Source organism: Ambystoma mexicanum, chromosome 3p (assembly GCF_040938575.1).
Source record: "Ambystoma mexicanum isolate Mex_15411 chromosome 3p, UKY_AmexF1_1, whole genome shotgun sequence".
NCBI classification, from domain to species: Eukaryota; Metazoa; Chordata; class Amphibia; order Caudata; family Ambystomatidae; genus Ambystoma; species Ambystoma mexicanum.
In genome coordinates this window covers 863966240-863987960 of record NC_090925.1, presented here as the reverse complement: position 1 = coordinate 863987960, position 21721 = coordinate 863966240, and the positions used below count along the sequence as shown (strand labels likewise).

General features: G+C 47.2%; 1 protein-coding gene across 1 annotated transcript in view; it reads left to right on the top strand.

Moving 5' to 3' along the window:
* The first annotated feature begins 132 nt into the window (after positions 1–132).
* The window catches only part of KIF22 (kinesin family member 22), a 315116-nt gene continuing 293527 nt past the window's right edge, over positions 133–21721 (top strand). Inside the window, exon 1 of the mRNA XM_069652023.1 lies at positions 133–322. The gene's annotated coding sequence lies outside the window, so the exon portion shown is untranslated. The remainder of the gene's footprint in view (positions 323–21721) is intronic.

The window sequence follows — 21721 nt, the reverse complement described above, 5'->3', positions numbered from 1 at the left end:
ATGGACGTGATGCCATTCTTGCACTTATGTTTTCTTTACAGTGATTGTGTTTTTACGCTGGAATTATTTTAGTCCGTTTTCTATGTCCATTGCCACCAATTCATTGGTTATTAAGACCAGGTTTGATTTGTCAGTTTATCCTCTACGTCACTACCTTGTTTTTCAAGCGTGCTGATTGGTATGCCGCTAACGAGCGAATTTTAAAATTGGTTCTGTTCGCTAGAGCGTTGTCGGTTTGTGTTTCTTTAGTATTACCGTATCGTTGTTTGCGCTTTCAGGCTTCGGTGCCGTTGGTTGCTGTTACATATCTTCTAGTAGCAAGGTAAGTCTGGTTCCGCTGGGAAGCGTCGTGGGCGCTTCCTGTATTCTATTTGGTAAAACCATCGTGAAGGCGACCTTTCGAGCATTGTTAAACCATTTCTGCAGATTATCCCCTCCGCCCGGAAGTTGTTAGTGTCCTGTCTAGTTGTCTAAAAAGAAACATTAGAAAACGTAAGCAAATGGACTTGTTATCTTTCTGCCGGGCAAGTGTACTTCCATCTCCCATTGATGAACGCATCTACGTCTCCCTGTTCAGGCAGTTTAGATCCAGGGCAGTTTCTAGCTATCTTGGTGCCATGGGAAAAACCCTAGAAGTGCCCTTCTGATGGGTTATCATTCCAAGATGGACAGTCTGGTACACTCTTATTGTCCTCTTTTTAGAATACCTTTTATGAGAGTGGGAAAGGGGACATATAGCACCAATGAGGATTCCTGTATGGGTTGCAGTCACAAGCATTTCAGCAATAGAGGGGTTTTATCACACAAGTCAAACCACTGTGCAATAATCTTACACTGTATTTGAAAATAACTCATTCGTTTTTGAAAAATGCTAAACTCATCTCTTTTCAGCTTAGAATCTATCCCCCCAATTTTAGTCTCCTGTCATTGATCAGAGTACTAGCGCTGAGAGGCTACTCAGCAGTTGTAGTGCAGTTGACGTCATTTAACTAACATTTCAGTATCTGGTTGACTAGGCCACAAGCCAAATAAGTCAATGTGTTGTCCTCGATGCTAAAGGTGCGTTTATGGTATTTTAAAGTGGCAGATAACTTCTTGCCTGCATGCTTCACAATGTAGGCATCACCATTCCCCCAATGTCCAGTCTCTGTGCCTGTTTGCACTTTCCTTTTTAGGATGGCCTTCCTGCCAGGCCTGTGGAACTTTTTTTGGCCTGAGGTGCTCTACCTGAAGCACGAGGAAGTGGTGGCACTATGGTGCGAAAGTTGCTTATGGAAGTAGAAGTGAATTAAATGCTGAATGGCTCAGCTTCCCACTGCCACCCAACTTTCGCCAGTGGTCGATTTTAGTCACTACTGTACAAAAAGGACTCCATTGTTGATCGCAAACTGGGTGCCACAACTACTTGTCACTTAACTGATGTTCAGTAACAGAACTTGGGTATGCTGCAAGATGTGTTCATTTATTATTTGTTTTTTTAGTGTACAGCATGAGTTCACAGCAAATATTGGCTTGGTATACACTTTCAGTAAATCACTAGTACTGCAGCTGAGAATTACCTAAAATTAATGCAGCAGAATCCTTTACCTGAAATATGTAATTTAGATTGCCTTGGAAAATATATTGTGCAGACCTGGCTGACTTCTGCAACCACTCCTTTGCCACTGGAGCCTTGCCTTCCCTTCCCTCCCCTGAAGCACTCGTTGTCACCCTCTTCTCAAGAAACCCTCAGCTGACCCCGCCTGGCTAACTATTATTGCCTGCTCTCATCACTCCTTTCCTGGGCAAACTCCTAGAAAAGCTGGCCATCTCCCAGCTGATCTTCACACTGAATCTGTTGGTTGTCTCCATGATCATCATTCTAGCTTCAGAGCAGCCAGAAGCACGGACACTGATCTCCTGAACATCTGTGAAGACCTGCTCTCTAATCTACCCTCTGGCCTCATGTTACTCTACCTCTCTTCTGCCTTTGACACGGTCAACCATGCCATCCTGATCACTCGTCTCTGTGATAAACTCGGTATCACCGATCAGGCCCTGGCCTAGCTGACCTTGTTCCTCTCTGTGTGACCCTCCCATGTCCAACTTGGGTCCTTCCTTTTCTCTCACTTTCTACCTGTGGTGTTTCTCAGGGGTCTAACCTCTCTCCCTGGCTGTTCAACCAATACCTGGAACCCCTCGCCCACTGTGCTGCTGGTCTCTACTCAAACTTTCAGTACTATGCAGATGACACTCAGCTTGTTTTCAGGCTCCCCTCTGCCACCTCTTCTCTCATCTGTCTGTCTCTGCTATCCAGGAGTGGTCTGCCACCCACAACCTCTGCCTTATTGCCAGTAAAACAGTGATTCTCCTCATTGGCATGCCTGCACCCTCCTGCCCGGCCTCCCTTGGCCCTCTTCCTGCTCCCACCTGTGAGGCTAAGAACCTCTGGGTCATGTTCGACTCCACACTCCTTTTTCTCCTCACACCTCAGACGTCTCTAAGAAGTCAAACTTCCAACTGCACCTCCTCAGAGGTATTCTTGCTTTCCTCTCCTTCCCCCAGAAACTCACTTTCTCTAAAGCTCTGGTTTCCTCTTGGCTGGACTACTGCAACAGCCTCTTTCTAAATCTGCCTGCTTCTACTCTCCGCAACTCATCCAGAACAGGACTGCGAGACTTGTCCTTGGCCTCAGGCCCAGGGATCGTATCTCTCAGCACTGAAATCTCTGCAGTGGCCGCGAGGATTACGTTCAAGACCTTCTGCATTGTCCACAAGCCCTTCTGGGTCCTCAATACCTCCAGCTCTTTCTTTGTAAGTACCAACAAGTTGGTGGTAGATCTTTCTTCGGTTGGGGCCTCCATCTGGAACATCCTCTTTGCAACTGGAGAATCATCTCTTGTTCCGGAAGCACCTCAAGACCTTCCTGCTTTGCTTCTGTGTTCTCTCTTCCACTCCCCCTGCTGATTTCCTGTGTGATGCTGCACTGGTCACCTGGCTACCCTGATTTTGGGCCCAGGTCGCTGCCTGCGCAGTTGCTCACCCGCACTGCCTCCCTGCAACTCTTGCACTTGGGTCTGTATCTGTTTTGATCCCATGTATAGCACTCCCCCCTCCGCTGCACTTGTGCGATCTCAATGTCACTTGGCTTAGTAAGATTGTTCTCTCCACCCTCTGTTCCCCCTTCCTTGCCACCCCAACACTCGTGTATAGCCGTGTTCCAAATGCTATATCGTATCACTTTTGTAGCCTGAATAACCTTTCATTAAACCAATACTTTGCCACAGTCATGCTTTGAAGTGGGCATTTTTAACCACTAAAGATGTTTCTAGGTCTGTAAGTGAACGGGTTATCTTTTGCAATATGTAGCAAAAAAAACACCACACGGAAATACCAGAGGCAAATGCAAAAAAGAATGAGGTGGGAGAAAAGGGGCTTGAAAACTTAACTAAGAAAATCCAGTCGTCTGACAGGCTTTGGATCTACCAAATGCCAGGCGGATTTATTTTGCTACTGTTTTGTCTGCCTTATCTGTACAGTTTTTATTTTTTTAACTTTATTTAATACTTGCATAACACAGTGGAAAAATCACGTTTCCATTAAAACAATAAGGTATATATAAATGGTGTGGCTATAGGTTGGGGACCGGTATAGTAGACATAGGGTATGGGGAGAGGGAGGAGGGAAGGAGATGGGGCATGGGGAGGAGGAGGGGGGACGGAGACGAGACATAAGGCGTCATTCAGGCAGTAATTCTGTTTCCAGTCTTTGTTGACTCTTCAGTCTGTAGGTATGTTCTGAGAGGGGTCTTATGTCTTTGGGTCTAGAGGTGGATTGGATCCCTCTAATGTAGGACTCTTCAGTCTTGTGTGTTTAAGTCTCGGACTCAGCTTTCTTGTGCGGTTGGGGTTTTGGCTTTCCATTTCCTGAGAATGTTGGCCACGGCTCCACCCACTGCAAATAGTCTATCGGTCTTGACGGATGCTTTCCCGATGTCTCCCAGTAAGTATTTCAGCGGTGTGACCGGGATGTTTGTATTTAATATGGTGTTATAGTTTGTCACTTCCTTCCAGAATTGGTGGGCACTCCCAGTACATATGGATCGCGTTTGCAGTGGATGTACCGCATTTGGGGCATGACTTTGGCTTGGAGGGGTCAAACTTGGAGAATTGGCTGGGAGTAATATGTAGGTGGTTCAAAATTTTGAATTGGATAAATCTAAAATTAGCACAGAGGGAGATAGTTTTAGTTTATCTACAGTAGTTTGTCCAGTGTTGCTCATCTATCGGAATGTTCAGATCTCTTTCCAACTTGGTTTTCATTTCATTCTTGGTTGGGGTGTTACTCTGTACTATCCTATAGAGCATAGAGACATTGCCTACGAAGCCATCCTCCGTCAGAACATCGGAGAGGAATTTGTGGGTTGGCGGTGACATCGGAAAGGATGGCCATTTCTTCTTGCAGGATGCCATTAGCCGTTGGTAATGTAGTGTTGTGGATGGCCCTTTTCCACCTCTGTTTTGGATCTCTGCGGCTGTGAGGAAACGGCCTTCCAGAAAGAGATCTCTGATCCTGGCCTGTTTTTTGGGGTCCCATTTAGTTTGTATTGTGCGGTCCATTGTGGGTTCTGGATCTGGATAGTGGCCAGTATGGTATCTCAAATCCTACCCTCTTGAGGATCTGTGTCCATGCATGCACTGTCGACGCCATTGAGTCAGCCAACGTCTTTTCTTTTGTTACCTTGGCGAATATCATGCTCTTGAGGCTTAGGGAAGATGCTACAAATTTTTCTACATGTATGTGCGCAAATTGTTCTGCAGTGTTAGTCCAGTACTTGGAGAAGTGCGCTTGTGCTAAATAGCAATATAGCATGAAGTCTGGGGCGGCCAGGCCCCCCCGTATCATGTTGTTAACATTTGTAAAGCGCGCGTTCGCCCAAAGGCATCATGGTGCTGGAAGGAAGCTACCCAGTCGGAGAAGACCAGTGGAGTGGTCAGGCTTAGAACAGGTTGGTTTTCAACGCTCTTCTGAATCCGAGATGGTTAACAGTGGCCCTAAGAGGTTCAGGGAGGCTGGTATGGTCGCGGTAACAGAGAAGGCTCTACCACCGAGCCTTGCCTGGTTAAACCTGGGGACAGTAAGCAGGTTAGAAGTAGCAGAGCGGAGGTCCCGGTCCGGACCATATCGGGTGAATTTAAGCTGCAAAAATTCAGCACCCTGACCGTGAATAGCCCGGTGAACAATACACAGATTTAAACTGAATTTGTTTGTTCACCGGGAGCCAATGCAGTTGGCGAAGCACTGGTGTAATGTGGGCACCATAAGGGGAGCCAGTAGCCAGCCTAGCAGCCAGGTTCTGCATACGCTGAAGGCGATGGATAAGGCCGATAGGTTGAGACAGAGCGAATTGCAATAGTCCAGTCGTGTGAGGACTAACGCGGCTACCACAGGGGGGGCGGAGGGCTACCGGGATCAAGGGCATGACTCTCTTAAGGGTTCTGATCTGGTGGTGAGTGGACTGGCACACGGCCGCAACCTGGTTAGACATTGACAAAGAAGCGGAGAGGATAACTCCTAAATTCTTGACTTTGCTAACTGGGTTGGTTAGCGGGCCCAAGGCAGCGGGCCAGAAAACAGGGGTCCACAGGGAGGGGGTGGGGGGGCAGCCTACCAACAGTACCTCCGTTTTATCACCATTTGGCTTTAGCCAGTTCTGGTCCATCCATATCACGACTGCCATAAGGCAGTCGTGGAAGCATACAGAGGTCTCCGATTGATCCTGGTCCAGACGGATCAGGATTTGGGTATCATCTGCATATAAGTAGCAGTTTAACCCATAGGAGCGGATGAGACCAATCAGGGCCCAGATGTAGATGTTAAACAGAATTGGCGATAGAGAGGATCCCTGAGGGACACCACAAGTGAGAAAGCAAGAGGGGGAGAGAAACGGTGGCATAGTGAGGGTCTGAGTGCGATCCGAAAGAAACAAAGTAGACTAGGCAAGAACAGCACCGGATATCCCAATCTGTGAGAGACGAGAGAGAAGGATGGAGTGGTCTAGCGTGTCGAATGCGGCAGAGACTTCATTGGATCATAGTTCTTGCATAATTTGGGCCAGCTTAATCTGAGCATCTGTCCTCCCCAGACAAAACGAGTGGTAAGCTTCTGTAGTGTGTCAAAGGATTTTCTGCCTGGCCAGATCGGGATGCAGTTGAATAGGTACAGTAGCTTCGGTACCACCAGCATTTTCAGTAGGGATATACGTCCGTACAGGGACAACAGTAACTTAATCCATGCATTGAGTTTGCATTCTAATTGTATCAAGTATGGGGCGTAGTTATTGACAAGCCAAGTCAGTTTGCCTGGCGCCACTATAATGCCCAAGTATTGTGCTGTGGTGGGGGACCAACATAGGTCATTCATGGCTGCGGTTTGGGTTGTGGACTCGGTCAGGGGGAATATTTGACTTGGCTTGGTTGATTTTGTACCCTGAGTGTCTGGTGAATTCAGCTATGAGCCACAGCACAGGTGGTAGAGGAGTATCTGGGTTTCTGATGTATAGCATCTTATCATCCGCACAGAGAGCGAGATGAATTGTGGGGATCCCATTATACGAATCCCCCTCCAGGAATGATTGTATCGTAGGTATGCTGCCATTCCTTCTATTAATGCAAAGATTAAAGGAGAGAGTGGGCATCCTTGCAGAGTACCTCTCTGTAGTACAAAGTCGGATCGCAGCGTTTTAATGGCCTGTACCCTGGCCACAGGGTTACGGTGCAGTAGTTTTATGATTCAGAAAAATCCTCAGCCGAACCCCATTTTTCCCAGTAGTGCATACATATATTTCCATGAGATGGAGTCAAATGCTTTTTCTGCATCTAAAGTAACCGCCACCGTCTGTGCTAGATGGTCTAACTGGAAGGTGATGGCGAAGAAACGTCTAAGGTTCAGTGCAGTGGAACGTCCAGGTATAAAGCCCGACTGGTCTGGGTGCACAAGTTTAGTCATATATGGATTTAATTTGTTGGTTATGGCTTTAGCAAAAATCTTGGTGTCAACGTCTATACGAGGAAGGAGAATGTGGGGGGTTTATGTGGTTTAAATGATGGCTTCTCTAATTGATGGCGGGAGTGTTCCATTTTCATGGGATTCTTCCCATACTTCCAGGAGTTGTGGGTCAAGATCGTCAATGAGTATTTCATAGATATCTGCAGATAGGCCGTCTGACCCTGGTGCCCTGCCTGCCTTGAGGTCTTTAGTTGTTTGTTGTATATCTTCTAGGGTCAGAGGTAGATCTATAGTGTCGCTTTCTTCCTGGGTAAGTGCAGGGAGTGGGAAGGAGTCATTCTTCTGCTGTCACCTGGTCTGCATTCGTGTAGAGCTTGATGTAGAAGTTCTGGAACACCACATTCAGGTGGTCTAACATGCGTTGAACCCAGTTCGTCCACGATGCTGGTAATTTGCCTGCGACCCTGTTCAGTCTTGATGAGGTTGGACAGCAGTTTGCTGGATTTATTGCTCTCGCCATATCTCCTGGCTCTAATTGGTTGAGTTGTATACCACAACTCCCATTCAGCCAGTGCCATAAATTTGGCCAGGGTGTCATGTAGCAGGGTCAGTGTCGCAGGTTCTGGTGTTTAGTGTATGCTACCTCGGACTCTTTGATATGGTCTTCAGCTAGGGCTAATTGGGTGCATAGGTCTCTCAGGGTACCGTGGACTTTGGATATCAATTGTCCTCTTAGCCATTCTTTAAAGGCCTCCCAGATCGTGTTGTGTGATTTCACTGAGCCTTGGTTACGTTCGAAGAAGTCCGCCACTTCGGGCTGAAGCACTTCGTGGAGCGATTCATCTCGCAGGAGATCTGGAGGCATTCTCCATTGGCGGTGTTCCGGTACGGGTATCCCATCTGGATCTCCAGTGCTACTGGCAAGTGGTCCGAAAGAGTTCTCGGTATTATAGCGCATTCCCCCAGGTCTGGGATGCAGTCTGTGGAGCAGAGCCAATAGTCAATTCTGGAGCTCGACCCATGGATGTATGAATGGAATGTATAGTCTCTGGTGAGGGATGTAATTCCCTCCATGCATCGGCGAGCGGTAGGGAGGTCATGGCCTGCTTTATGGTGAGTGCTGCTTTTGAGTTCGTCCGCTGAGCAGTGGATGTTCTGTCGAGTGAAGGGTCCAGGATGGTATTGAAATCTCCCCCGCCCCCCGCCCCGTATCACTCTTGTTTCCTCTGTTGGGGATATTAGTGTCACGATCTGCTGATAGAATTCCGGTGTGTCGATATTGGGACATTGTATTTATGATTATATCCTGTCCTTGTAATGTGCCTCATAATATTACAAATCTGCCATTTGTGTCTATTTTAGTTTTTTGCACCAAGTCTGCGATGGACCAACGTTGGGACCCGTCGCGCCTGTGAAGAGTAATTCGTGGTGAATACCTGTGGGCCCCAAGACCGGCCACATGAGTTAGAAATTTTGTTCACTGGTGTGTTTCTTGTAATAGGAGAATATCAATATGCTATAATTTTTCTGGCCTTAATTGGATTAAGTAGCGCCTGCACATTCCAGGATAGACGTCTGGTGCTTTTCTGGGCAAAAACAGTCCTGCAGCAAGAGAAACTAGCATTGGCAAAGCCAACAGTTTGGGCTTTTATGGAGGCATGGCAGAGGCAAATTTCCAAGTGCTGCCATGATGTTCACATCTGCCCATAAGATGGCAACAGCTAGCCAATGACGGGGCTTGGCAGACAACTATACAAGATCAACAACTATTACGCGCGCGCACTCTCTCTCTCGCGCTCTCTCTCTCTCTCGCGCGCTCTCTCTCTCTCTCGCGCGCACGCTCTCTCTCTCGCGCGCACGCTCTCTCTCGCGCGCACGCTCGCGCGCTCTCTCTCTCTCTCGCGCGCGCGCTCTCTCTCTCTCTCTCGCGCACGCTCTCTCTCTCTCTCGCGCACGCTCTCTCTCTCTCTCGCGCACGCTCTCTCTCTCTCTCGCGCACGCTCTCTCTCTCGCGCGCACGCTCTCTCTCGCGCACGCTCTCTCTCTCTCTCGCGCACGCTCTCTCTCTCTCGCGCGCACGCTCTCTCTCTCTCGCGCGCACGCTCTCTCTCTCTCTCGCGCGCACGCTCTCTCTCTCTCTCGCGCACGCTCTCTCTCTCTCGCGCGCACGCTCTCTCTCTCTCTCGCGCACGCTCTCTCTCTCTCTCGCGCACGCTCTCTCTCACACACTCACACACTCACACACTCTCGATCTCTCTCTCTCGAAATAAAATAAGATCACCAGGGAGGAGAGTGTCAAAGGTTGGGACTGAATTGGCCGTGAGACCGAGGACATCAAGGTCTTCCAGGAGGCTGCTGATGTCAGAGGAATTTCTGACCGCTGAGCAAGAATTGGGAGAAGGTTGCTGTCCTTGAAAGACATTCCAAGGGAGGGGTACACATCAGAGGTGCGCCCTGAGGAGGTGTAGAAGGACCCCAAGTGGGGGCAGAGGAAGGAGGAGAGGGCAAAGTAGCCAAGGAGGAGGCGGCACAGGGAGGCAAGGAAGCTGTGGAGGGAAGAGGGGACAGCAGGAGAAGGAAGGAAATTGAGGCGTGGGAAGCCTCCATCAAAGAGAAGGTTGCCTGAGGGCCTTGGACCAAGACTGTACCATTCAGGTAAACATTTATGATGACCGTAGAAGAGTCTAAGATGGCCAGGACTGCCACCCTTAATGGGAGAAGAGGAGAGAGTAGGCAGCACAGAGACCATTGAGTCCATAGGTCTGGCAAGGGAATGACGGAGGATGTCGGGCAAGGGAATGACGGAGGATGTCGGTGAGGGTGTGTCTAGAGGAGGCTCTGGTATAGGCGTCAGCAATAGGGAGGCCTGGAGACCAGGATGTCCTTTTTAAACTTCTTCCCACTAGATTTAGTGAGAGCAGGATAGTCAATAGAGATGCAGTTAGAAAAGATAGGAGAGGCAGAGAGCACCATAGAGTAGGTGGGGATAGGAGAAAAGGGGGAGGGGAGAACACTAGGGAAGGATGCTGGGAGGGGCGCAAGTAGGTGAGACAGAGATGAGACAATAGTAGACAATTGGCCAAGACGCTAGGTGCTCAGACAACAGTAGAAATTTGGTAGATGAATGCTTTGCTAGGAAGTCAGAACCACAGAATGGCACTACTTGCATTTCAATTTTGAATACAGGAGAAAACGCACCTAAGTCTGAGTCCTGTATAAGCGGGGGGGGGAGGGGGGCGGGGAGGGGCTAGGTTTCACAATGCAATAAATCATGTAGCCACTTGTGTCTCATTCTCCTTCCCACCCCTCCCCTCCTTATTGTCAATAGCTCTTACTCTATCACTAATGTCTCCTGACCTAATGGATAGCAGCTTGTCCCCCCGCCCCTTTCTCCCGCACTACCTAAAATGTCTTCAGGCCTAGTATGTGTATTGCTCTCACCCGAAAAGTGCACGAAACAACCATAAATCATCAATGCAATTATAGAGCAAATACTCTGAACCTGAGACACACAATAACTCACAGCCACGCACTCTTGGAAGATAATCGGCTCTTTACAGCTATTGATTCAAAGCTTCAAAGTACATGGGGAATAACTTGCACAATAATATGGACATGGATCACAGAAGAAGTAAAGAAGTCAAAAAGAAATATATCACCGTGAGTGTAACAGAATTCCTCATCTCGTCCAGAAGTGGCTGGAAGACCCCGGGAACAGCCAGGCCGAGAGCACCACAGCTCACAGGAAGGCCGGCCGTAAGCGTCCTTCTCCGGCTGCAGTCTCACCCGACCCGACCACCTCCGGGCTTCCGCATATATGCACACTCCACAAAGGGGAGTTAATTCTTGAACATTCTGGAAATTGCACTTGCGCAGTTGAGGAACAGCTGTCGGTTGCCAGCTGGGTCAATCGAGAGCTCCCCCCAAGAAGCGCAATGCCTCCCTTCTCTAAAAACATGCTCCACGGAGAACAGTAGCAAGCCATAACGTTAGCTTTCCCAGCAGAAATGGCCTTGACCACATACCAGGTTTGGAAAAGCATGTTTGTCTCAGCACTGTGAATCTAACACTCAGCAAAATGTGTGCAGCGTTTCACTGCGGTATGATGTAAATATCCAACATGGCTCTGGGCGCTCCCAGAATGCATTGCGCACCCGCGCCATTTTGAATCAAGCATAACAGTAGTAGTCGCTTGTTTTGTCCTTCTCCCTTTGCTCCAACCCCTCCACCCCCACACCCATTTAATTCAATCATCAGGCATAGTAATGTAGCTGCTTGTCATGTCTCATTCTCCTTCCTACCCTCCTTATTGTCAAAAGCTCTTGCACGATCTGAAATGTCGCTAGGCTGATTACGATAGTTAGTATAACAATCTGAATGTATCAGTGACTTGTAAAAATGTCACTGTATTCTCCCTTGCTCCCTCCCTGGCTTGAAGCGCTTTAAAACACATTGTGTGTATATAGGTGCTATATAAACAATAAAAAAAAAATAGGCAGTGTTATGGGTGGATAAATAACCAAACATACAAGCTGTGCCCCTCCTCACATGCCATCTCCCTCCTAGCTGTCTTTCAAAGCAACAGTTTCGGTTTATAGGTGTCACTGAAGCAAGTAGTCCTTTAAATGGAGTTATTTAAATGTAAACCTCTAATTGAAGATTCAATTAATGTGAATGGAGTGATGTGGGTGCTCCTTTTCTTCCCTTTTCCTTTCATTGTATACGTGCATAGTACACCTTTGTTCTGTGGCCTTGTGTCCTAAGTGTTATGTCTCAATTGTTTGTGCACATGAGCATTGCTGAATGTGCTATTGCTACATTATGCAGAAAAGGTGCAAATTGGAGTAAGCTCGTCAGCCCCTCCTATGGGTTTTACCCCCTGAAATATAAATTCAAGAATGAGACTCCATCAGAGTAACAGTTTCCCAAAATCGGGATTGATTCCTTGAGTATGCATGGCCGGCCAACACAAAAGTGAGATCTTTAACAAAATCAAATTCCATTTCCTGGTATATTGGCTTGGCCACCAATTTTTGCTTCCTTTCCAAAGGCCATTGTGTAATGAAGTATCCCAAAGTTTCCTGCAGTTCTCGAAGGTTCTTGTTATGCGCTAACACAGCTATTTATGTTCGAGCTTGCATCCAGTTTATGCTGAAACGCAATGTCTTGGGCCTGTACTTTAGGCACATATTGTGGAACACCTCAGTCTCCGGTGTGACAGAATTCTGAGTCCCTTTAGGTCTCGAGAGTTTTCAAACATGATCTTAAGAATTTTGTGTGGAGGTGAAGATGAAACCAGCCACTTCCTTTTGCATTCCTGCTCCTCCGATAAAGGTCCATGTGCACATTTGTGAAAATGTTGGTTTTCTGTCCATGAGTGAACGTTGGAACAGTGGTGCATCAATGAGCGCCATTTTTCAAGTAGAAATTCTACAGACCCATCACTTTGGATCTCCACCAGAGATGGTTGCTGAAAGACTGACACTGTTTTACCAGCAGCTGTCTTTTTTTTGACTAATTTGGCAACGTGCCATACATCAAATTGATGAATGTTTGGAAACTGCTCTTGCGTGGCCTTGGCTATTGAAACGCGTCTCGGTGGTTATGCAGTCTATTTACATTCCCCTCGATTGAATATGTTCAAGGGATTTTATGAAACCATGTTTCTCCATGGCCACAAAGGATTTACATTGGGACACCTTCACGAATTCCAAACTCAAATTTTTTTTAGTTTCCATGTCTTGAAAGTGGTATGTGCAGTAATTTGCTGAAAATCCGGGGCTGTCACTGTTCATCGCCAGCTAGCCTGAACCGTTTGCCAGAGAATGTGCTTTCAGTTGACATTTGTTCCATTTTCTGGGCTTGACTAATAGCCCATTTTCCGGGCTTGACTAATAGCGGGGAATAGGAATTCTTTGATATTTGTAGTAGTGCGTTTTAGCAAGGAACTGATCTCCCACAAATTGACAAACTGGACAACTTGCTAGAGGTCAAACCACTGAAAAGTAAAGCTGCTGAAACCAGTAGATTTACAGCTGGCACTTTGCCCAGCATCGGTTGAGCGGATCATGAAAAGGAATCGTGGAGGTGGCTTGGGTTTTCAGGTTAGTGACTTGCAATACACGAGTCAGTCACCAGTGACTGCCTGCATATGTTCCCCCTCACTGGATGGACACATTTCAGCATCAGTATAATCTCTTCCAGGCAGCTGTCGCATACAACGTATCTGGGCTCCTTTATTAGCCAATCATCCTGCATGAATGTGGTTTGTGACTCACTGTGGTGGACAAATTGTCCAAACTAGACAAACTGTAGTCTATCTTTGGCAAGTTCCTCGGTCAATAGCGTTGAAGCTTCAGTCTGTTAGTTCAGCTTGTGTTTGCACACAAATTGGAGAAGCCATCGTGTTTGTTGGGTGGACCATTTTTTTGTTTGTTGCTGGTGTAGATTGTGTCAAGTGGTCAGCGAGGAATTCCAAAGCATCTGCATTATATTCAGTTTCATCTTGTCAAATTCTCACATTGTAGCATTGGTCCAAGAACACTTTGCTGGCTTCGCCGGTCACATTGCATCCGGTTTCAGGCTGCTGGTCATAAGCATCACGTGTCTGCTTATTGACTGGACCACGCTGTGCCTCAAATAGTAGTTGATCCATGGTGAAATCTGTTTGGCAAGCAGCATCTTTGGTTAATTTGTCTGTATTTATACTTTTCCTTCTGAGCCTCTTAGGAGATGGGTTGTAAAAACATGTTCAATGTATAGGAAACATGTTTTGACGAAAACACAGTTCAAAACACTCTACAAAACGAAATGTGTTAGTTAACCTTGTTTTCTTGATTTTCTGTGAAACCGTGGTCTTCGCTGTAACGATCTCGCCAGCAAGTTGGTCCACCACCTCTGATCCATGTGCCTCCTCTTCCAATTCCACACCTTGTGTACATTACTTGAATGGAATATTCATTAAAAAAAAACATATTGGAGATTAAAATCTTTCATTGCACACATTGCTTACACACATACCCTGTCAAACTGTGTACGTCATTTAGTCAAAATATACATTTCGAATTTCACCTGATTGATGGCAAGTGTATTTGATGGAGATCACTGTGCAAAACATACTGATTGTAATGTTGCCCTCAAACGTTTTGCAATGTAGTCTGCATTAGGGAGGAAGTATAACATTAGAACTGAAATCGGAAAAGTTTGAACACTGCACGTTTATATGAATGTCACTGACTAATAGTATCCTATGTAGGATTTACTTTATTACATTCAAGGGAACTGCAAGTATGCATACCTCCTTCTCTTGACCAGCTGCAAAGGATGATGTAATTGTAGTCCCAATACCTGTATGGGTGAAGACAGCAAAACGGTACTGAGACAATGGTGGGATGCAGACAACGGTACATATAAAGAGAACCCCAAAAATGACACCTAGTGTAAACAGCCAGAATACCTAAACTATTTCATATTTGAAATTCCAAGCATAATGGATTCTCCTAATTTAAGTGAAATAAAATTACTTGATATGCGCTAGAAGTTGTTGACTCGTGAAGAATCTTGCTACTTCATTTTCAGTGCATTGTCATGAAGTGGTAAAAGGAGAAAATTAGATTGGCATTATATGTTGGACAATGCAACTGTACAGTGTGTAAACTTCTGCATGTCTGTATGGCTCACCATTGATATACTGGACGTGTCGCTTGTGAGTGTCTGCTTCCGTCAGTATGCTTTCCTAAAAAAATTGACATGTCAAGCAACCGATTACGAAAACATGCTTCTTGTGAAGGGCACTTACATTATTTGCCACGGTCATAATTTATTCATTTGAGTCCCCATAAACCAGGGACAGATGTGTAGTAAAATGTAATAGTCTGCAAACTTTAGTAGACACATTTACACCGAAAGCACCAATCCATTCATGGAGTTACTGTTCAGTACCCCACCGCCTACAGCTAATTCATCATCCGGGACTCGCCAGAGGCAGCGTGTACATCAATAGAGTTGGAATTGCATTTGGAAGCAATTTACGAAACATTCTGAGTCAACCCTTTTTTGTGTTCGGCGATTGGTCGTACATATCCTGGGTGAAGTGCAGGCTGAAGCTGCAGAATCGATTGGCCCTCAAGTCTCCCAAGACAGCCTGGGCTCTTTCAATCTCGCCCACTGCAAAACCACAATGTCGAACCCATGCAGGATTGTGCCTTGACCTTTGACATGGCTCCTAGAACGGCAACCCAAAACCATACAAGTAGGCATTCTTGAAAAATTGATAAGATCTGTATAAACAAGTACAAAAAAAGTGTATTGAATGCATGAGTTATGGAATTATATCTGTTTTCTATGCAATGTTTGGTCAAAGAAGCAAAACCTGTGTAGTAAAATACTACAAACAGAATTGATTGATATGACACAAATCGTAACGTGTTATTTGTCTGAATGTCCTTTCATGCATCAAAAGGAAACCTGCTTCTAGACATGATCCAAGAAAGCTGCATTTCTATTACAATTGACAATGATCAAATGTACTATATATCGAGATCAGAACAATTGAAACGGGTGAAGTCATTGAGATGAATGAACACTACACTACTGGGTACATTCGATCAAAATAGATAGAAATTATGAGATCAGAAAGAGATGAATATAGTGACCTGCCCTTACCTTGACTAACAATTAAATTCAAACGGGTAGCCCGATCAAGAGTTGACATCCAGTGCTCAGATGTTCTCTGGATAATATCAAGGTTTATAAAGGATTAGAAAAGTGGGTGTGTATGTGAATGTGTGATCTTTCTTGGGAAGCATGGAGACACTGGGTCTGGGAGGATATGGACAATGGCCCGTGTGCGGAAGATACCTTTTGAAGTGGGCATGGTGTTTGACACCTTGCCCGTTCCCATCCCTGCCAGCCCCCTTGGCAACGCACATCCACAGGTGTGAACTGCTGTTGATGGTGGAGGCGGGGTGGATGGGCAAGAGACGTGCAGAAAAGAGCTGGGACACTGCTGAAGGGAGACACTTATGTGGATTGCAGGGGCGCGGTCTGCTTTAGGTGTGCCTGGAGACACTGGGTTTGGCACCTTGGCAGTTTATAATGGAGGGGGGGTGGATTGTTGCAGATGAGGTGAGCGTAAAAGGGCACTAACCATTGTTGCTTATCCCTCATAGACAAGTGAGCGTGTCCTTGATTCACTGAAAAATTGAAACCACTACTCGATCATTTGTATTTTATTTTGTTGCTGATGGCACAAATGTACTGTACATTGTATACTTGGGGTTGCAGCACAGTGTGGGAAAATCCCCTGTACTGTCTGCTGTCCCTAATCACTCAGTTCGGTTGTTGTCGAGCGTTGGTCATTATCAGTCGTCGTCTGCCTGGACGTTGAGTCTCACTTGGATGTCCTAGACTCTTGTGTTCGTTTCTTGGGTACGTTGTTCCATAAGTTTCATCTACACCAGGATGGCTTGAAGCTGTGACAGGATATCTATTGCTGCATTGCGTGAACTGCCTGGGTGTGGGGTCTGCGGTGTCGTGTTTTACGGTCTTAACTTGATGTCCGCGATCTCCTGTAGCATAACAGTGCCTTGTCGGCAGTTCTTTAGGGGCTCAAGAGCTACTGAATTTTCGAGTAGGGTGGTTTTGAGGGCCTGTCAGGCAGGTGGAGTTAGGCTGCTTCCCACCTTTGTCTTTCCAGCTGTGAATGGACAGGCTGTCTCCTCAGGACTCTGGGCTGGTGTGCCGAGGCAGTACGGTGGTAGTTAGTTCTGGTCCTGCATACAGTGCGCCAGCGGTGGGCCTTCAGAGGTTGTGGGGGTAGGCCACTTTTGCTACTGGGGTCAGCACGCCTCCACTGCGGTCAATATGCTAAGGATTGTAGACCTGCTGGCTGACGTCTAAACGGTGGGTAGTCTGCCTCCTGGTTGCGGGGTTAGACTCTTCAATGGTACTGTGGGGTGATGTTGGGTGTGTTGGCGGTCCATCGGCAATGTCCATCTCGATGTTGCCCTTGGTGCTTTCTTAGGTGTGCTTGCGGTGTGGCTGGCCCCTTGCTTGCGGGGGTTCTCTGCTTTTGTTTGTCCCTCTGGGGGGGTGGGAGGAGGGGGTGAGGTGCCTACAATGCTTACTATTGCAAGGCGAGGGATGGCAGCAGGCGGTATCCGACTGCTGGGGTTTTAAGCGTCAGCTGATGTGAAGGGGGGCCCACTGTGTCCAGATGCTTATCTGTTTCAGTGTTTTCCTCTGTTGGTCCCCTTCCCCTCTGGGAGTGGGCTCGCCTGTAACTGTATCTATGGGCCCTTCATCCTTGTGCTGCCCATACCGCATCTCTCCACAATGCGGTGCGTCCTCTGACATTCTTAGTAGTGTGGCACAGCTGCTGTCTTGCGGGCGTGACTACAGAGTCAGCTGTGTCCGGGGCAAGCCCCGGTGTGGGGCCCGAGGCCTTCACTGTTTCGCAATTTTGGGTGCAGGCCCGAGTCACGCTGTCTCCACGGATCCGGGGCCGGAGGTATGATGGTGCATTGTGAGGGGGAGCCACCAAGCGAGAAGCCTCTCGAGCCAGGCCTCCCTGAGAAGCGTAATGTACAATCCTGGTGTCGTGTGGGGCCCTCCTCTCGCGCCCTGTTCAAGGGCCATGGGCTGGAACGGGGTCAGCAAGTACGGCCCAGGGTCGCTTCTCCTGCAGGTCTGTGCAAGGGCCTCGCGTGGTTGGGCGGTGGCTGATTACACTCTCAGCGGCCCGTTAGCTGCCCGCGGGCAGTGCTAGTCCTCTGGGACTGTCCGTCTCCACAGGTGGCCAACAGGCATCCTCATGCACCCCTCATACCAGCGAAGACTGGTGTGCCCCTGCTCCGCCCGGATGGGGCGGGGAGCGTGGCTGAGGCCTTGTGGGTGCGCCGCCAGGCAGGGAGACTGAGGTCAGCTCCCACTGCATCAGAAGCCCGGCGGGCGCATCGCTGTAGGGTCAGGCCCCTAAGCTCTCACCGGAAAGGAGGCCTAGGGCAGCCCTGATGGGAGCGACCCGCCTCAGTCCCACCCCGCCTTACTTCTGTTCAGGCTGCGCGCCTTGGCGACAGTGCTGCTGTGTGGCCCTCTGGCCCAGGATGTGTCGAATGGCATCTTGGGTTCGTTTTAGTCAGCCACAAAGTTTTGGGCTGGCATCAAAAGGCATCTTTATTCAGGATTAGCTTTTCTGTCGCATTCTGGGGATCGTGGATCATGCTTTACATTCAAAGATGACGGGCTCGCACAGAGCTTCAGAGACCTGCGGCCATCTTCGTTCAGGCTCTCGTGCGCCCCCCAATCCTACTATAATTGACAGATGACCTTCCATTCTTGAAGGGTCCTCTCAGTGATGCCCTCCATTGCTTATTTTCGACCTCAAATCCTCCTTTTGGTTTCTTCGATACATTTTCAATAGATAAATTTCCAAATGACTACTGCATGCATAGATGTCAAACAAACTTCCATCCCGATTGCCGCATCGGTGTACTTTTTTGGCAGTCGCAACACATTTCCTGCCGGAAATGTCCATATGTTAAAATTAGCAGCACTTTCATACGATAGGTGACAAGTGGCACTACTGTGAAGCCGTAGTATCTATTGGTAGAAGTTTGCCCTGTGCTGCCAGTTGTATGGCTTTGTTTCTCTGCACTAACTCTCTTAAGGCATCTCTGGTGCTTGTGCTCAGACACCAAGATGAGTGAAGGAGCTTGCTCCTTGAATTCTTTTTAAAAATTCCCTTTTTAAATATTTCAAAAATGATAGCTGGAGATCCTCTCCGGAAAGAACATGGCATAACCTGTTCTGAGATGAGTTTGCAGCACACGCTTGTTGCTCACTGTACCTTTCACAGATGGGAAATATCCATTTGCATATCAGTCTTTGTCCTACCCACATGGGCAGTCCAGCACCGAAATGCTATGGCAATTCCTCTGAACAAGAGTACCTACAGCAACCCCATACACGTGTTTCAGCCTTGTCGGGCTTCATCGGTGAGGTGAATCTGAGCACAGTGAGCAGGGAGTCCACGTCTGGTTGCCACCAGGTAACTTAGGGTGTCCAACCCCAAGTTCTAATTGAAGCTTTTAAATGCCTTGAGAAACTGTTTCCCTTTTTTCCAATGTTTGGATTCCTGAAAGCACATGGATTATATTTTTTTGGGGATTAATTTTAAGCCCATTAACATCCACATTTTAGTAGTCAATCCAGCTGTCTATCAATACCACGTCGTCCGCACAGAGCAGTCTACTGATGGGCACCCCTGCTGTTTTTGGTGGAAAGCATCTGATGTTACAGAATGCTTTTTAGGTCCGAAAATGAAGAAGTTGAACAGTTCTGGCGCCAATGGGCATCCATGCTTTGGTTGGTATTGGGTCAGTTAGGAAGCCTGATCGATCTAGCTTCACCCTTGTACGAGTTTATGAATAATTTCATCATAATAGTGAGGTCATTAGGGCACCCCCAGTCCAACTATTTCCACAGGTTCAGCCTTTTTATGGTGTCAATCGATAAATGCCATACATTTTCATCTCCTTGTTTCCCTCTGCCCTGGCCTTTAGGATGTTTATTATAAAAACATTAAGCGCAGTCCCAATTCCCTGAACGAGCCCCAGCCCCGCCTGTCATTCATCTGACAAGTTGCAGGGCTCCATTGCTTCAAGGCACTTAAAATGAATGTCGCAAACACTTTACCAGCCATGTCAAGTAATGCAATGGGTCAGTACTATTTGGATCCAACTGCAATCCTTAAAGATGGGAATCGCCACTGCTGTTTTCTATGAACTTGGGGCCCGCTTTACTTTCAAGATGTCTAAACCTAGGTTTCCACGACCCACAAGACACCAATGCAATAGCCTTAGAATACTCCCTCGCAGAATTAGGCCTCATACAGCGTATCACTGAACCCACGCACAGCAGAGGCAGAACCTTGGACTGGGTAGCCGATCTAAACTGCAACATAATTCTTTCAAACTCACTGTGTGCATGGTCAGACCATCACTTCATATCCTTCAAGTTACAGAACATCGGACACCAGCGCTGCGCAAGCACCTCCAGAATTGACTGTTTGGTCACTAGAGAATATACTCCCACTCATGCCATCACCAACCCCACAAGCTACTAGATGAGGATCTTGCCAACTTGGTAGACCTAAATAATTGAAACCTGCCTCAAGCATTAGACCAAATAGCTCGGCTCAAATCAAGAAAAGCCAAAGCTCCTGCACAAAATGGTTAATGGTAGAATTAAAAGCTTTACGGAAAACCGAAAGATGCGCAGAAGCTGCATGGAAAAAAATCTATCCAAAACAAGGCCATTTTCAATACCACATCAAAAACCCATGAAGCCTCCATTCAGAAAACCAAAGTGAAACCTCCAACAATATAATTCTAAATGCCAAAGTCCAGCACCAAAGAGCTCTTACTATCCTGAGTGAACTAGAGACACCTACCCTCCCAAGACCACCCCCCCCCCCCAAACTGGTTCCATGCAACAAAGATGCCCTTTGGTGCACCAACATCCAAAAAGCTCCCCTAGATAAAATTGCTCCATTACAAGCTAAAATCGAAAAAGCATAGCCTTGCATCTAAAGCCAATCTCAACGAACTCCAATCCTCTCATAGTTCCTGCAGCCCATTTGAATTCTCACCAGTCACCACTAAAGATATTGTTGCCATAATCGCCAGCCTCCAACCATCCAAATGCCAAGTAGATATATGCCCGGCCACTATCATAAAAGAAGGCGCCAAGGATTTCGCACCTTTTTTCACATGGTTCGTCAATGTCTCCTTCGCCTCATGCTCGTCCCAAAAAACCTTAGACGCATGGGTCATGCCCCTAATCAAAAATCCCACACTTGACCCCAACATCCCAAACTACAGTTTCTTTTAAAAATATTGGATAAAGCAGCATGCATCCGAATTTAAAACCACTGTTAGGGAGAATTCTGTGTTTAGGCTGAATTTCCTAACCTAGTGAGTCCCCCAGCAGCTTTGCTGGATTTCTGGAGTTTGTTTTTTTTTTCTCCTGCCAAGAGTGAGACTTTTTCTCATGATTTGTGGTGTTCCTTTGAATGTTAATGTGTTTCATGGGCTATGGGGTCTTTTACTCCATAGGGTCTCATGTTTATTCTATGTGTTAAACTGCACCCTCTGTGCAGTAACACTGGGGTGTCATAGTGACCCCCCACCATAGACTCCATACCCTGGGACTGACTACTGTCTCCCAGGGCATGTAAAGTCACCATTGGCTTTACTAGTCCCAAATTACTAACGGAACCAGTACAAACCATCATATTGTGGACGTACTGGTAGGGGCAATTCGATTGCCCCTGGGTCTGTTATTCGAGGGGGCACTGTCCCGTCCCCCCTCGTCGAGTTTTGGCTGGTGGCAGTGGATACTACTTTTTATATTCAACCGCAAATATATCTCTATGGGATTTTCCCATTGTTCGAGGCTAATACTTGTTAACATAGCCTCTAACATACCGCCGGTTTATTTATTTAATATTGATTCACCGGTTGGTATTTTCTGCCAGAACTCGGTTTTAAAATGGCGTTTGTGTTCGCCTCTAACTCCAAACCAAAGGTCGAGCCCTTTGTTCCACTTTTTGGCGGGCTTCTCCACAGAAGCCTCCTAAAGTGGTGCCACTCGGCACCACAGCGGGAGTGGGAGGGAGTTTAGGCACCCTGGACTGAGTTACCTTGGTAACTCAAGTCGCACTCTTGTGTGA